We start from the raw sequence: 15,679 nt of genomic DNA, 5'->3' as shown, positions 1-15,679 counted from the left end.
AGCAGGACTACACAATTTCTGGAGATTAGATAAAAGCCCGAGTTGCTCAAGAAATTGTTAAACTGATTACCATCTGCTAAAAAGAATCATTAATCTTACTTACCCTGGCAAAAAAAAAGACATAGCACTCTTTATTGACCTACATCACTGGGTGCTATCAGCATATCAAAGCCCATGCTGGCTTGTAGGCTCCCTCAGTGTCACAAGTGTCTATCATGTTTCAAAGTCTGCACTAGCACTCTTGTACTGCCCAGAGATCATCCTCTATCCTAAACTACCTTCAGATCACAGGCTTGCCTCCTCCCAGCTACTCATATTTCTCTCTTTGCTATTCTCTCTCACAATGCTCTCTTGCTATCTCTATACCTTTCCTACTTCCCTAAGTCTGGTCATATCCAGTCTACTGGCCACTTTCAGCCTTTTTTTTCCCCTGCCCTGGATTCTTCCAGATATCTGTGGCTGTCCTCTCTCTTATCTACAATAAGAACCATAACCATATCATGGAACAGTCATATTGGCAGATACTTGCTGTGGACCTTCACATGTGCAAATCACCACATTGATCCACTTTTTAAATCATATGTTTACATTTAAGTATCTGATACATTTTTAAAAAAAGAAGAAGAATATCTAAGGGTAAGCTTTTTTTTTTAGCACATTTCAGGTACTTTTCCTTACTTTTGTTACTGTGAATAAAATACTCATCTTCCTCTGAAAGTGAAATTCCTCAGTATGATACATGTATTTCTCTTTTGTCAATATTATTATTACCCAAGAATTCATTGCACTCTTTTCTAGACTCTGATATTCATAGTCTGTGTTAAGTTGCTTTCATGTACCAATAAAATATTTGTCACCACTCCCATAAAATCAAATCTTAACCGTTTTTCACTTTTTTTTTTTTTTTTAATTTTTTCGAGACAGGGTTTCTCTGTGTAGCTTTTGTGCCTTTCCTGGAACTCATTTTGGAGACCAGGCTGGCCTCGAACTCACAGAGATCGGCCTGGCTCTGCCTCCCGAGTGCTGGGATTAAAGGCATGTGCCACCACCGCCCGACCTGTTTTCATTTTTCTAACCATCTCTCAGTGTCCTCTTTTCTTAAAAACTCTTAAGAAAAGACACTCAGACTTAGATATTGGGAAGATTTCCCTTTATCATCTACCTGTCCTGAATTTTTCTGTGTTATTCTTCTTTCCATAGATAAAATTTCTTTTTAGATGTTGGCATTGCATGGCTGGTTCAGATCAGTGGAAACCCTAATTTTCTTTCTGTTGCTGTCATAAATACCATGACCAAAAGTATTTTTGTGGATAAAGAAAAACAAAAAAAGTATATTTGGCTTAAAATTCCTGATCCAGCACATCATTGAGATAAGTCAGGACAGGAAGTCTAGCAAGAGCAAAGGCAGGAACTATGGAGGAAAGCTGCTCACTGGCATTCTCTTAGCATCATTTTCATCTACATTTCCTATACCTCCCAGAACACCTGCACAGAAGTTAAACCACTCACAGTTGGATGGCTGTTCCCATATCAATCATCAATTATGAAAATATCATGGAGGTACACCAAAAGGACAATCTGACAGAGGCAATTCTCTATGGAGAGTCCCTTTTCCCAGATACTTGTGTTTGAATAAAGATGACAAAAAGCTATCAGTACTATAGATTTAAACAACAATATAATATTCTCCAAAATCACAGCCAGTTCTTTTATGTGAATTTAAACATGACATGTTCAAAGATGGCACAATTTTTGGAAAGAGTTTTATGAACCAATTTGTTGACTGTAATTAAACCTAGAGGTAAGACCCAAGGAAGATGCTTAGACAATGGCAAAATGCAGTCTTTTTTTTTTTTTCTAAACTCTCACAGTAATGGCCTCTACCCAGTTGCTAATGTTGTTGGTTATTTTTGCTCTTCTGGGGAACCTGCCACCAAGCTCCCAATTAAATACACATGGAGGCTTATTCCTAATTATAAATGGCCAGCCTTAGCTTGGATTGTTTCTAGCCTGCTTTTCTTAACTTTTAATTATTCATTATACTTTTTGCTTCTGGACTTTTACCTTTCTCTATTTCTATATTTCTTACTTTCACTCTTACTCCATGGCTAGCTGTGTGGCTAAGTGGCTGGCCCCTAGAATCCTTATTCTCTTGCTCCTTCTGCCTTTCCTCCAAGATTTCTCCTTCTATTTATTCTCTCTGCCTGCCAACCCCACCTATTCTTTCTCCTGCCTTGCTATTGGCCATTCAGCTCTTTATTAGACCATCAGGTGGTTTGGACAGGCACAGCAACAAAGCTTCATAGAGTTAAACAAATGCAACATAAAATAATGTGACACATCTTTGTATCATTAAAAAAATGTTGCACAACATAAGCAAATGTAACACATCTTAGAATATTCTACAACAAGGAAAAAGCCATCAATAGTCTTTTCCTGGTGCACACTTGGGGACTACAAGAATGAATTGACTGGAAAGACAAACAGACTGATGAAATAGTGGCATGAATATCACAGGCATAATCAGTCCCATTCTAATTGAAATCCATGCCTATCACCTTTATTAGGACCAAGAACCTGTTTAGACTGCTCATAGGCCCTAGGGGAGAACCTGTTGGGGGATATTTGTTCATACTGTGAAACTCTGAGAATCCATCTTCTGGCCTACAGGCCAAGAATATCCCCCCTGATTCAAGGTTAATTTTATTAACACAGTCTCAGAATTTCACAGTATGATCAAACATCCCACAATGGGAACCTATTGCTATCATTCTGCTAATGGACATTGTGGTAAACTGATCTTCATGTTAAGTGGGTGACATTCCTATCTATCCTGAGGTCAGGATGAAGCCTGAGGAAACTGTGATGGAGATCTGTGATGGTCCTGGCATGCAAATTGGACATCCAACCTTCGTATAGGGACTGAAGACTAATTGAATCATCCAGTAGCTAGTTCCCTCTGAAGTCCCTCAGGATTTCTGGAGCCCAATGTGGGGCACCAACTGCTGTCTTTTTCTAAGTTATTCTATTTACCAGTAAAGACTCAGGAGTCAGATGTTGGGGTGAAAATCTGCTTGATCAGATAAACCAAGAAGCAACCAGTTTACCTTCCTTTTTGGTTGGAGACTCTTCCTGTGCATTGCTCTACCCATTTTCTTTTGTCCTCCATAATCTCTATGACTAATTCTTATTAACTAGTCTCTGGCTCCACATCCTGAACCGAGCTTAATTTTATTAACATAGTCTCAGAGTTTCACAGTGCGAACAAATATCCCACAATAGGTTTTCCTCTAGGGTCTGTGAGTAATCTAACAACAAGTTCTTGACCTTATTAAAGGTGACAAATATGGATTTCATCTTGGTGTACTAGATCTAACTCCAATTAGAATGTGATTGCTTATCCCCATTGGAATTCATGCCACAATTTTATCAGTGTGCTTGTCTTTCCAGTCCATTCATTACTGTAGCTTCCAAGTGTGCACCGGGATAAGTCTATGAATGACTTTTTCCTCCTTTAGCATTCACAGGAATTTCTAACACTATGAAAGCTAGCTGATAAAGATGAAACTTACAAGTCAGTACCAGCTGTAGTTTTTCATGTTCTGTGACTCAGTATGTGGTGTCTTCTGTAAGAGGCCCTTACTATCTACTTCTAGAAGGTATTTAAGAGTGCTGACAGTAGCCTGTGATGTTTGGGGTCTTTGGGATCTCATTGTCCAGCAATTCTAAAGAATTCCATCCTTATCACTGGACTATAGCTGAAAATTTTCCTGTGCTCACCTGGCTCCCGAGTCCTCATGGTCCTGCATCTGCTCAGACCCAAATGAACACAGAGAGGCTTAATATCATTTATAACTGCATGACCATGGCTCAAGCTTCTCACTAGCTAGATCTTACGTCTTAAATTAACCCATTTCTATAAATTCATACTTTGCCACATGGCTCGTAGCTTACCAGTATCTTTACATCTTATTCCTCGTGGCAGCTATTGCCAGCATCTCCTCTGTCCTGCCTTTACCCTTCCTCCTCTCGTTAGAATGTCCTGCTTAACACTATTCTGCCTCACTATTGGCCAAACAGCTTTGTTTATCAACCAATCAGAGCAACATTTTCACAGCATACAGAAAGACTTTCCCCCATCACTGGACCTTTTTTTTTTAAGCCTGTGATGTCTAGTAGGAATAATTTTACCCTCATTTAGACTAGCCTTTGTAAACTCACATCTCTCACCTCTCTCTCTCTCTCTTGAGAGAGAGATAAATTATATATATGTAATTTATATAATTCGAATGTATGGGCTTTTACAGTAGTATTTCCATATTACTTATTTTGAAATATCTTCCTTTGTCAGTTGTTTCTTCCCACATTTCATCCTCTAATCTTCCCTACAACCCTCCAAGCAATTTAGCCATTCCTATTTTATTGTGTTCCCCTTTAAGAACAAAGTTAGTTTACATTTTTTTTTAATAAGAATTGTTAACTTTACTTTCAGGCATTTGAACACTTTGTTTCCAGTTGATATTAGTGTCTAGGAGATGATCAGAGATATTGCCTAGCTGGCAAAATACATAACTAGGGGTTGTTTTCAGAGTTCATAGCCTCTGTCCACCTCCTGCTCATTTTAGCTTAATGATTTAAAATGTGATTTCTCTCAGCATCTTGCTCCATTTTCCTGCAGATACGTCTACCCACCATTATGGATTCATATACTTCTGAAACTGTAAAATGAAATAAACTCTTTTTTTTATAAGTCACTTTTGGCCATGATGTTATGTCACAGAAACATAAAAATAACTGATACAGATGTTAAGACCAAATGGTGGTCTCCTGCCTGGAAGACTGTTGTACTTTAATTTAGAAGGAAGAAAAGTATCTCACGGGGTTTAAAGAATGGAACAGTATTAGCATGCTGTATTATGTTAAGATGTGTTACATTTATTTATGCTGTGGAACATTTGTTTAATGATGCAAAGATGTGTTGCATTCTTTTGTGTTGCATTTGTTTAACTCTGTGAGGCTTTGTTACTGTGCCTGTCCAAAGCACCCGAATGATCTAACCAAGAGCTGAACAGTGAATAACAAGGCAGGAGAAAGGATACGTGGGGCTGGCAGGCAGAGAGAATAAATAGAAGGAGAAATCTGGGAGGAAAGGAATAAGGAACAAGAGAACAAGGACACCAGGGGCCAGCCACTCAGCCACACAGCTAGCCATGGAGTAAGAGTGAAAGTAAGAAATACAGAAATAGAGAAAGGTAAAAGTCCAGAATCAAAAGGTAGAAGGGATAATTTAAAGTTAAGCAGATGAGAAAGAATCCAAGCTAAGGCTGGGCAATTATAATCAAGAATATGCCTCCATGTGTATTTAATTGGGAGCTGGGTAGCAGGCCACCAAAAAGAGCAAAAGAAACCAACAATATTTTGGCATACCAACATGGTGCTTAAATTTTCACAGTGCCTGAGAATGCTTTTAAAAAAAAAAAGAGGATTAGATTCTGCCTGCTGATGAGCCCTTGAGCAGCCAGTAGGTTAAGTAGGAAAAAATAACTAAGTAAAACAACAACAACAACAAAAATCATTGAATCTACCATAGTGCGAACATCAGCATTCTAGAGGTATAGAAATGTTGAATGTGGTTCCAGGTCAAAAGCACCTTAGACTTGGCTGTCACACTAAAGAAGTGAGTAGAGCCAGCCACCAGAGCCATGGGTGGAGGTCCAAAGGTACTATGCTTAGCAGGTTTTTTGCTCATGAAGACAAAAAAGACTAAAGGATATGCAGTGAAAGCGTTCCAGATTGGAAAACAAACTGTCAACAGTTTATAGTGTTTTATAATGTTTATAGGATTAAGAAAGAAAGAAAGAAAGAAAGAAAGAAAGAAAGAAAGAAAGAAAGAAAGAAAGAAAGAAAGAAAGAAAGAAAGGGAGTATGGACAGTCATAGAAAGAAATAAATAGTTTAAAAATAACAGTCTTTAAAGAGAGAAGTAATAATATAAATGAATAAGCCACTTAGATATGGAAAATACATAGAGAGTCTGAATCCTGTATGTTATTGCTTTGATTTTTTTTCTTTGATAAGCAAACAATAGCTGTTAAGAGATATGGGATTGTGAACTGGACTGCTAAATTGAACCTAGATACTTTAGGAATGCCTTAACTTTAAAAAAGAAGTCAAAAATATTTGTTAAATGGAAATAAAAATGCTTTGGAGTTTTGTTCCCACTGGAGACAAGAGGCTGTGGATTTGTTCCAGGTTAATATGGATCAGGTTTGATCAAGGGAGACCTCCTGAACCTTGACAGGTGCTATCTATCAACAAAGGTTATTGCTGGTCTTCCCAGGACTTGGTCATTATCTCAGTTTTTCTCAGGGGCCCTAAAGATAGCTCACCCACAGACAACAGGAAGCAGTTTGGAGAACACAACATCTATGTTTCCAAGAGTTGGGTTGTGGGTGGCTGTTATTTGGTGGGTTATGAATGTTTGTTATATTTAGTGAAATAAAGGAATGATAAGAGAGAAGGGTAGATTATTGAATCTACTATAAACTAAGGGACAACTGTTTATCTCAAATACTATGTATTTGTGGGGACTTTTGTGTATTGAAACAAATTTAAGGTAATTTTTGTTATAGCACACTATGTATTTGTTTATATTCTTGTTTAAAGGATTTTTATACACTGATAAAGTTTAAAGTTATTTTTGTTACAACACATTGTATATCTGTTTCTATTCTTATTGAAGGTATTGTACCTATGCAGTTTATTTAAAAAATTAAGGTAAAATTCTAGTTTTTGAAAGCTATTATTATGAACTATTTAGGATAAGCAAGAAACACAGGTCAGTAATTAGTCATCTATAACAATTAAATTTGTAAATATGTTAGGTATGCTTTCAAAATTGTATAGAGATATACTTCAGATAGATAAATGGTCTTCAAACACTTCAAAGACCTACAGAATATGACATTTAAAATGTCTTGTTAACTTAGGGCTTTCCATGACAATGAGACACATCTGCTCCTGGGAGCACCAATTTACTTCATGAAAGGATGATGGTCATCAAAGAAACTCTTTATGGAGTTTGATTTCAATGTGGCAAGGCTAGCCATATGGGCAAGAAGCTGCTCTTGCCTGTATTGCTTGACAGTATGCTATATAAACTGGACATGCAGGACCCACAGAGAAGTGACTGCAGAACTTTGCCAAAACAAGGTGTTCCTTCAGGGTTCCTGCTTCACAGAAGAAACTACTGGACATTCTGCAGGAAATAGAGGAAAGAAACTGATGAACTTTGCCAACATAGGGGATTATCTTTCAGATTGCCTCTTTCACTGAAAAATTTGCCAGATACTCTAGGCCTGTATAATGAAGATGGATGCCCCAACATTAGAGAGGAATTTTGCATGACTCTCCAGGAAGCCAAACGTCTCTTTTTAGATATTGTTATATCCTTCTGGGTTTTTGATGGAGTTAGAGGCTAGATAATTAGATTTATAATTTTCCTTAGTTATGATAGAATGGAACTTATGTACAAAACTTTGTACTCACTAAGATAAGATAGTTACCACATTATTTTCTCTGAATATGCTAACTACAAGTAGACACAACATTGTAAACATAATTCTTGATGGCTGTTTTTATTGTGTGTAGTTTTACTGTGTTAAAGTTAAACCCTTTCTTTTTATTTAGAGAAAAAGGGAGAAATGTTGTAGAATGGTATGTCCTTTTAATATGTGTTACATTTTTTAATGGTGTGGAGTATTTGTTTAATGATGCAAAGGTATGTTTCATTCTTTTGTGTTGCATTTGTTTAACTCTGTGAAGTAGTGTTACTGTGCCTGTCTAAAACATCTGATGGTCTAATAAAGAGCTGAACAGTGAATAACAAGGCAGGAGGAAGGATAGGTGGGGCTGGTAGGCAGAGAATATATGAAAGGAGGAATCTGGTAGGAAACGAAAAAAGGATGCCAGGGGCCAGCCATGCAGTCAGCCATGAAATAGGGGTAAAAGGAAAATTACAGAAGTATGAAGAGAAAAAGTCCAGAGGTAAAAGGTATAAAAGATAATTTAAATTAAGAAAAGCTGGCGAGAAACAAGCCAAGTTAAGGCTGGGCATTGATAATTGAGAATAAGCCTCTGTGTGTGATTTATCTGGGATCTGGGTAGAGGACCCCCCAAAAGAGCAAATAACAACCAACAACATTCCCTCCTTTAGCATTCATAGAAATTTCTAACACTATGAAAGCTAGCTGATGAAGATGAAACTTACAATTCAGTACCAGCTACAGTTTTTCATATTCTATGATTCATTACTTGGTGTCTTCTGTAAGAGGCCCTTACTATCTACTTCTAAAAATGTTAATTTTATTAACATTGTCTCAGAGTTTCACAGTGCAATCAAATGTCCCACAACAAGAACCTTCTGCTATTATTCTGTTAATAGACATTGTGGTAAACTGATCCTCATGACTTCTTTTTATAACCATAGATTATTATTAGAAAAGCTTCTATTTGAAACAGATTGTCATTAGCCCAGAGACCTACCACTGGTCATGTTGTGGAGAATTAGAAACATAAATGTTTAGCACTAATTGGGTCATAAATACTGCACTCTTTTTAACAAGGATCAGAGATCATTGCAGAATAGAGAGCAGGAAGCTTGTAAGTGACAGAGATGGTGGGTGAGTATAAAAATAAAACTGTTTACCAGATACAGAAGGGTTGCTTCACAACTGAACTCACACTGCTTGTGATAGCAAAAGGCCCATGAAAGCTCAGACCAGGAAAAATTCCAGTGTGGAAAAGGAAGGCAGGTGTGAAGTCACATCCCTAGATGAGGAGTTATTGAAAACTGATTGATTCTGGGAGAGGGATATTCTGTTTTCTTCAAGGATAGGTCAAGTGAGCTTCATTTGAAGGCCATATATCAAAGAGCATAATTTGGACTTTATGGATTTTAGAAAAGAAAAGAAAATACAAAGTTGTGTGGGTAGGGAAGAATAAGAAAGAACTGAGAGGAATTTTGAGAATGAAATGAACATGATTAACAGTGTATAAAACTCTCAAATAACTTTTTTTTTAAAAAGAAACCTAAACTTAAAAAATAATCCTGATATTTTCATGTATTTGAAAATGGCTTCCTAGCAGAGGTTTTAAAATTAAAAAGGTAGAAGATTAATGAGTTAGAATTTTATCAATCTTAAGACATCTGATTCTTATATAAATACCATTGGTTTCATTAATTTGAAATTTTATTACTGATAACAAAACAACACTTATCTACACAAATGCTTCTTTTATGTTTTTGAAAGTCATTCTGGTCATTTTTTTCTAATAATACTAATGGGAGAGATAAACAAAGATAACAGTTTACAATATGTAACAAAACCCCAGTAAAGAAGATGAAGAATCTCCTATACAGTTGTTGGTTAGGGGTGCCCAACAATACAGGCTATTTACAGAGCCCTTGGTTACCTTCCAGAAAAAGAAAGGAAGACCCTATTGCTGAAGATGCTGCCACACAATTCGGGACCAGAACTTGGAGGAATTGATTTGGATCTGTCTTGGAAAGCTCTTTCCTGAAATAAAATAAATGTGGATATTGAGGAAAATTCTACAAGTATTGGCATGAAGAAGATGCATAAAAGAAAGAAGTAAACATATTTCATTCAGGAACTCCTCAGCAGCTCTGCCTATTTTAGCAATAAAGATCCATGGTGCCCAGGGTTGAGACAGCAGAGGACTAAGTCTTCTGTGACTGGATAAGTCCATCCACGTCTACTGTCTTCTGCTTATTTTGATCATAGACTCAATAGTTAGTCTCTGCTTAAACAGCTACCTCACTAAGCTGCATGTCACATGACAGTTTTACATTTATCTGAACACCACAAGTACTGACAGGACCAGGATTAAATTATGATGCTGAATCTCAGAGACTAAAAAGTTAGCACTAGGGGGATTAGAATTATAAGGGAGATGGTCTTGGGGTTAAGGGCTTTCTAATCCTTGTCAAAAGAAAAAATATTATAGAACCTGATATCCATGCATCTTGTTCCCAAGTAGATAAAATTCCATAGAAGGGATTGATAGTCATCTCCTATGTGATTTTAAGCAGATGCATATGACTCAGGAATATTGACATAGAGGAAAAGTGAACGAAAGAAGTCTGACAGTATATTCAAACCAGTAAAACCTGAGTTTAGCTGTTAAATAAAAACATTTTTATGATAAAAATTGTACTGGCCATCTGAAACTCGATTATTTTACAATGTTATGATGCTGCATCTAATCTATTTTTCAATTTGTTGTCTTATTCAGATATATAAAGACATTCTTCCTCTAGCTGAGTTATCCTTAATTTCACTTTTAAAGTTTCTGGAAACAATTTTACAGAATACACAAACTCTTCTTTAAAACATTTGGAACACATAAACATACAAACAGACACACACACATACACAGACACACACACAACAAGACAACACTCAGAGGCTCCCTCAGGCTACAGCATGAACTCTCATAAGTAAAGTACATTTTCTACTATATAGCATTTGACATTTTTTTCCTTATTTGGCCTTCCTCCAGTGAGATATGTTACTATTTTACTGGGGTAGATACTAGTGACTCTGAGCTATATTTTATCATCTACTTCCAGGCATCCATTTTTCATAAGGATTAGCCACTTCCAATGACACAAATCACCATGGCAAAGGGTCAGACTTCTTCAGGCAAAGACTTGCCACCTTCCACAGGTTCTGCAGGTTCTCATGGACCTTTTCTGTTAGATGTTTGTCAATGATCTATAATTACTAATTTTTTTTCCTTTAAAACTTTAAGTTTCCTTAAAACTGTAAAGAAGAGAGAAATAAAGACAAAAATAAAATAGAAATAAAGAAAAATTTCAAGTTAAATTATGGCACATGTATATAAAGGACACTATTCCTAAAATACAGTGTGCTATACAAGAATCCAACATAAGGTCTGAAATACTCATTAGTACAATGGCAAGAAGTACTAGTAATAAATGCCCCAAGCCAAGTGTTTCCTCAGGCCAAAGGCCCAACTGTTTGTGGTCGCAGTGATTCTCTCTCTCTCTCTCTCTCTCTCTCTCTCTCTCTCTCTCTCTCTCTCTCTCTCTCTCTCGGTTCCTTTTTGATGTGGAGGCAGATCATAAGACCTCAATGTGTTGTGTAAATATTGTCAACATAAAACAAAGTAAATTCCATTCCTTCCATTTTTTTTTGTAAGAATGTATACAGAAATCTTATTATTTCTTCTAAAAATGTTTGATAAAATTCATTAGTGAATCCCAAAGGGCCTGAGAATTGCCATGCATGACTGAGTTAATGAATAAATGAATGAATGATTATGTTTCTTGGTTAGAAGGTGAGACTGTATGAGAGGAGTATTTGGAATGAGATGAGGAAGGGACATCAGCAAAATACACTGTATGAAATCTTGAAAAAAATAGTTTTTAAGAGTTGGAGTGATAAGATTTTATAACTAGATTTCCACTAATATTAAGTTTTAGTTAGTAGGTGAATCTGGCCTGTCCATCCTATTCTTTGAGAAATTTGTGCTTTAGAACTTATTTCCTGTAGCTAGAGTTTTCCTGCCTTTCCCACAGTCAGGACAAATCTCTGTCTACCACCAGTCCCACAGCTGCTCAGACCCAACCAAGTAAACACAGAGACTTATATTGCTTACAAACTGTATGGTCGTGGCAGGCTTCTTGCTAACTGTTCTTATAGCTTAAATTAATCCATTTCTATAAATCTATACCTTGCCATGTGGCTCATGGCTTACCAGCATCTTCACATGCTGCTTGTCATGGTGGCAGCTGGCAGTGACTCCTTCTGCCTTCCTGTTCTTTCTTTTCTCCTCTCTGTTAGTCCCACCTATATTTCCTGCCTAGCCACTGGCCAATCAGTGTTTTATTTATTGACCAATCAGAGCAATTTGACATACAGACCATCCCACAGCAATTTCCTACATGCATAGCCTAGTTACATTCTATACAGTAAGGTTATCACTGGGATTGGAATGCAGCTGGAAAATAGAAGAATAAAAAGATGAGAGGATCTTGAACAAAGAAGATATATAAAGTTAAATTTAGATGTATTCAGCCATCTCATAGTATTTCATGAGAACAATTACCTCCTTATTTGTTTGAAATATCTTTAGGAGAATTATATAGAACACCTATACTTTGCAATCTGTCAGCATGGGGGAAATGTCAGCAAAGTAGCTGCTCATTGCTTCACATCCCTGGTTTTGTTTTGAATCATATCTTCCCAGAGGAGACTACACCTACCATTCAAAATGCACATTTTGAAGACCTCTGGAATTTACCTGAGTAATTCCAAGTGTCTGATTCCCATACTGCCATACAGAATCATGAACACTGGTAAAAGTTGGATTCAGTCAACAGATCATGGTAGGAACTGAGTACACTGAGAAATAAAATGGGGCTTCATGATCAAGAGATGGTACATATGTTTGTATTCCAAGCAATGGACAAGTAGTCAAGAAGAAAGTGTCTGCTGAGGAGAGTAAGTAAGTCTAAAATGGTAAAAGTTTACACTGAGCAGTTTATCATGTAACCCAACTTCCTATGGACACTAAACATGTTTGATTCCTCTTAAGAGTCCAGATGTATTCCATCTATTCCTAATACAGTTCTATTCCAGGAGAAATACACAGGTGCATGATTTACATGCAAGTCATAATTCTCTTGAAAGAGCCTATCAAGGATGAGAACAGACTCATTGTCTACTTGAGTTTTAAATACATAGCTCTAGCTGATAGAGTTTTGTATTTGTTTTTCTGTTCATTAATTTGAAGAACTTTATAGAGTTGACATTTAGGAAGGCTACAGTGAGTTCTAGAACTACCCTGTTTTTCTCTTATAGGACTTGATATAGACTCAGCACAAAAGTGTGTATGTTTGTGTTATTGTATGATAGGAAAACAACATATTAGCCTCCTAAAGTCTTTCATTGTATGCGGTTCTTCAGTGGCATGGCTTTTTGGTCCTCCAGTCCATGCTTCACAATTACTGTATACAAGATTCTAAAGTAAAAGGCAAGAGTTTTATAGCTGCTGGTTTTGATCCTTAATTCTTTGTTTTCCCCAAACTTCACATAAAAATATACCAAGATACTCTTCCTACCATCACTTACTTTCTTCAGTAATTGCAATCGCGCTCAATGCATTCTTGAAAATGTTGAGGGCAACTGAAATGGCATATGTTCAATTCTGATACAGTTGCACACCCTGAGTTAGAGGGAGCCCTACACACAAACAAGGCCTCTTGGTACCAGGAAAAACCTGTGAATCCCAAAGTTAAGTGGAACAGTGGAGGATCTGACTTTCACTGAACCTGGTGGCATGCCTCCTGAGTAAGAGCTCAGCCTATCTTACATGTTACCCATGTATCCCAACTTCCCTTTAGAATTTTAGAATTTTGGAAACCATTTCTTCCATTCCCATTTATTTTGGCAACAGGTGAACATTACTTTTCCTTTTCTACAGAAGTTTTCAAATTCATTTTAAGCATTTGAAAAGGTTAGCTAGAAACAAACTCTCATGAACATTTTTCAGTCCCCCATCTTTTTAGAAATATGTTACAAGTGCTAAATAACTCACTTTATGGCTTAGCACCTGCACCACTGAAGACTAATTCTCACTGACTCCAACAGAAGTCATTATGGTAACTTTAATTTCGCATCCATTTTTAAAAGCAGAGTACACAGCTGGGAACTCTCTTAAGGGCATCTGCAACGTGCACTGCATTCTTCTCCCAGTAGCCTCATCATGTCATGCCGAAGACTCATGGCCTCTGGCTGACATGCAAAAAGCTGTGAATACATAATATAAATGGATACTCAAATTCCCCAAATTAATTATTCTGTGAAACAATGTACTGTGCTTATCTTCAGATGCACTCTAAAGAAATGAAAAGAACAAGGCATTGCTGGCTTTTCTTTGTTTTATTAATAGTACCTTAATATTTCAAGCAAGGGCAAATGCATATGCTTATGATTTCATTATTGGTGTATTGTTTTACAAAGCTTTGATAAGCCCAGTCTGTTTTTTTTAGAAGTCTGGAAAATCTATAATGTGATTCAAGTATTTTTTATCTCATAACAAATCATAATCAGTCCCCAAACCCTAAAGAAAATATCCACTGTTGTGATCTCTATAACTTTCAAAACAAAAGCAGGTCCTGCATAGAATACTTTATCTTAGGACTTGACAGTAACATCTATTCACTTTGCCAGACTATCAGATGTGTGTGTCAGTGAGGAATCATTAATTTCTGAAAATAAACTTGCTAGGTACAGGCATTTCTGTTTACTGTCTCTATTTCTAAAACCTATAGGCAATGCCTGATTGCATTATAAACACTAGCAAAACATGTACACAGCCATTGAAACAGACCAGATTAAAAACATTAATTGACTTGCATTCAACATGACTTAATTACCTCTTTAACCAGTAGACCTAACCGTAAGCTGTTTTAATCTGTCTGTTATTGTGCATTCAAAATGACCCGGAAAAACAAAAGGACATAGCAAATACAGAGGCATAATTTACTTGACAGCCATTGAATCATTGTCCAGATGATTGCCTTGGGGACTTCTCATTTCCATAGCTCAGAAATACCAAACCAGGAAACATTTTCCAATGAAGTATTGAATTTTATTTTGTTACCCCTATTTGTATTTATAATAACCAATATATACATATATCTGTATACATATGTGTTTATGTGCACACATGTTACCTACAACTAACAAAATCAATATGCATTACTATTTTCATTTTATAATGAATCAGAGTAGAAGACAAAGAAAGCTTAACTTGCACAATTATCCTTAACTAGTTAAATATATTTGGTACTCTTGCACTAGCTGTTCACTGTGTATCATATCAATGGGAATTTTTCTCCATTTGTCATATTGTATTAAGCATGAATTGAAGCATGTGTCATGACTTTTCCTATTAGTATTCTTCCTAGTCCTTGTTAGACTTCATATTCCTGATATTTCCAGGCTATGGAAAGCTTCCATCCTTTATTTTTGCTTGAAAGTTCATATCTTTGACCTATTAGCAGCAAGCAAGGATACAATATCCTCATCACCTCACATTTAGTTCAGTTGAACTTATGAATACCACTCAAGAGATTCTTTAACAACTTAATACCTGTAACAGTGAAGTTATTCTACATTTCTGAAAAAATATCCAATGCATTGTTGTTTTTTGTGTTCTTTAAAATCCCAATCTAACTAGCCATGGCTCATTGTTTCCTACTTATATTTTAATGATGGTTAGTGATATGGAAAAATTTATGCAATGATAAACCATTTCCAAGTCTAGTTTAGAAGTAAATATCTATCTACACAATGTATCCCCTATTAAATGATTGTTTGCTGATATCAGGCTAATTGGGTTTTTGTATATTCTCGATATTAATTGTTTGATAATTTACAAATATTTTCTACTATTTTCTGGGCTATTTACTCTGTTGAGTGTTTCTTTTAATATGCAGAGGCTTTTTAGTTTGCTATAATCTTATTTGTGCATTTATTCTTTCGTTGTCTGTTCTTTTGAATTCTTCTTCTTGTTTTTCCCCCTTTCAGTGAAAACTTTTTGCCTTTCTCACATAATATATCCTG

Source organism: Peromyscus maniculatus, chromosome 11 (genome assembly GCF_049852395.1).
Source record: "Peromyscus maniculatus bairdii isolate BWxNUB_F1_BW_parent chromosome 11, HU_Pman_BW_mat_3.1, whole genome shotgun sequence".
NCBI lineage: Eukaryota > Metazoa > Chordata > Mammalia > Rodentia > Cricetidae > Peromyscus > Peromyscus maniculatus.
Note: the sequence above shows the minus strand (reverse complement) of the source record.